The 2,993-nt window shown below is 44.9% G+C and overlaps 1 pseudogene; it reads right to left on the bottom strand.

Annotated features, from left to right (window-relative positions):
• The window catches only part of LOC103733496, a 6,863-nt pseudogene that overhangs the window by 2,363 nt on the left and 1,507 nt on the right, over window positions 1-2,993 (bottom strand).

Below are 2,993 nucleotides of genomic sequence, written 5' to 3' on the forward strand. Positions count from 1 at the left end.
CTGAGTTACTCCAACATTTTCCTACTTCCGTATTAGTCTCAGCATGTGTCCATCCCTCCTATGCATCTGTACACCCAACAAAGATATCCTACACCTACATCTGTCTATCTTGTGTATTTTTCACCCAGGACTAAAGGACGTTAAGTCATGGAGAAGAGGTAAGTGGTTCAGAGAAGTTAAGGACTGCCTCTCCCACATTTTGTTGTCCTGGTTATCCCAACCACACAATTTTCCAAACTTTATTAATAGCCAGAATCTCCTCTTCACTGCTGCCTCTCAGGCAATGCACCACAGACTCCGAATTCACAGCCTCACATCTGGATAGTTTGTCCACTGTGTGTAAATGGATCAGGCAAAGGGTGGCTCCTTTTCCCACAAGGAAGAAGTGTTTTCCCAATCCCAACTTGATGCCATTTCCCCTAAGTAACATACAGTGTGCTGTATGTGGACTAGAGTGTTATGAAATTATATTCATTTTCCTGTTGTTCAGAGGTGACAGCCAGGATAGGGACCATTCTACCTGCATAATGTAGAAAAAAAATCTTCCTTTGTATGTGTGTGTTCATGTATGAATGTGGGAATGTGTGTGTGTGTGTGTGTGTGTGTGTGTGTGTGATTGTTTGCACTGAAGTTCAGAGTACAACCTTGTTTATCTGTGCTTATTTTCTAATTTTTTGGAGACAGATTGTCTTGCGTTTTCCCACTGCCTACCACACTCTACTTGGACTGGGGCCTTTTAAGGTTTCTCCTGTGTCTGCTTCTCATCTTGTAATAGGAGAACTTGGATTACATATGTGTTACCACATGAAGAGACTGTGAAATAGTGTTCCCATGGCTTTAAAAATATGCTTGGTGAATTAAGCTGAACTTTGAGCATGCATGTCTGGAGAGCATTTTATCTCCTGAGAAAGTTTATGCAAGAATGCTTCCTGGGGAGATATCTCTAGAACGCTGGTTCTCACCTCTAAGCTTCTCGTGAAACGCATTGACCTCCTAAGTAGACATAGCATGGAGACAATGTGGCTGTGCTCATCTTATTTTCCTGAATTGTTATATTCTAGCTATATTATTTATTTTTCAGTGCTCTGTAAACATTTGACTGTGGTTCTCGGGAATATGAGAAGCCATATTATTATTGTTCGGTTCAGTAGATATGTGACTGTGATATTCACTAGTGTGAGAGTAAAAGCTGAGTTGCTGATATGATCAGCACTCAGGCTCATGAAAACCTGGGTCTCCTGGTTTAGTATCAGCTCCATGGTAATCCATTTAGGTCCCGTGGAGGTCCCCTGGTGGCCACAACCACATCCAGCCTTTCATGGATTCTAGGATTTGAACTTGGTTCTCAGGATTGTATGACAAGTACTTTTACCCTTTAAACCATCACCTCAGCCCACGCATAATTTTTGCCAATGTTAGAAGACACAAGGTACAGCTTTAATGGTCACATAACACACTCAGCATGTCTAAAGCAAAGGAAAATGGGTTACAACCTAGGAGCCTCTAAGAAAATATTAGGCAGAAACTCTTTTTGGTGGTCTTTTTTTCCTCACTGAACAGAGTGCCAAAGTATCAGGGCTGGGGCTGAGGCTGCTGGGTCAGGGCTGGGGTGGTTGAGGACACTTACCCTGTAGACCTTTTCAGAGGTATTAGAGATAAGATCAGGTAGCAGGGCCACCCCACTCTCCATGATGGCACTGTGGAAGAGTCCTTGGGACACGGGACACAACAAGAGTAGACACACTTGTGCCATCTGCTGACTCTCCAAAAATGGTGACCCGGTCAGGGTTGCCTCCAAAGTGGGCGATATTCTGCTGGACCCAGCGTAGGGCAGCCACATGGTCCAGGTAGCCCCAGTTGCCTCTGGCAAGCTGGTTTCCAGTGCTGAGACATGGCAAGGACAGAGATCATATGCTGCCCTGGTTCTGCTCAGCCCCTATCACCCAGCAAACTTCAGCTCACTGAAGAAGCCCAAGACATCCAGGCAATACTGAATAATGACCACCACGATGTCCTCAGCAGCTGCCAGTAGGGATGCATCAAACACAGAAGCTGTACCCATAACCAGTACACCTCCATGGATCCATACCATCACCTGAGGATATCAAGATGGATACCAGGAGACTTCTAGATAGTTCAAGCTCTAGCAGGACTGTCCAATAGACTATCAACTGCTTTAACACTGTGCAGCTATAAATATGCATAGAATTTCTTAGTGTAGTAAGATCTGGGCCATAGACATGAAACTCCAGTGGCCCAATCAACATGTTTCTCTGCCCTATCACCACTGTAAATCTTGGCTTGGATAAATGGCTGTGAGAATAGAGCAATGACACCATAGCTCTCTGGATCCTCACAGTAGAACAAAAGGAGGAGTCTTTATGAGTATCTCTCCTGATTATTATGTAAAGGATCATGAGATCTCATTGCTGGAACAGATAATTCATACCTAGAAATTTAGGTCACCTCAGTGTTCAGCCTTGAGCACCTGAGTTGTTGTATAGGGCTCAAGTTGATGGTGAGTCCTGGTTTGATCAGAGTCTCTGACTTCTCAGATCTCCAGACTCTGTGTCCCATACCCAAGTTTCAGCTGCTCATCATAGCTGAGAATACCTTCTTGAACCTAAAGAGTAAGGCCATTTATCAGGGTCTACCTTGCAGAGGGGCTCAGGTTGGTTTTGTCCCTTCTAATCATCTTGCTGAAGAAATGCCCTTTCAACTGATCATAGCTTGGTACTCACAGGCAGGTTAGAGCCCTCATGAGCATGGGCTGGTGTGTAGATATTGAGATATAGGCAGTCCTCAGACATGGAGGTGGGAGGCATGATCAGCGTTCTCTTCTTCAGACCGTCTACGTTCATCATATCAGAATTCTGTAGGCACCTGGTGACCACGGGAGACAGTTACTCCAGGAGATGTGTGGTGACCAAAACCAGGCACGAGTCTGGGTTTGCTCTCAGCCACCTTCAGCTGCTGATCTCTGTGATGCTACA

Source organism: Nannospalax galili, unplaced genomic scaffold, assembly GCF_000622305.1.
Source record: "Nannospalax galili isolate Female #2095 unplaced genomic scaffold, S.galili_v1.0 scaffold2810, whole genome shotgun sequence".
NCBI classification, from domain to species: domain Eukaryota; kingdom Metazoa; phylum Chordata; class Mammalia; order Rodentia; family Spalacidae; genus Nannospalax; species Nannospalax galili.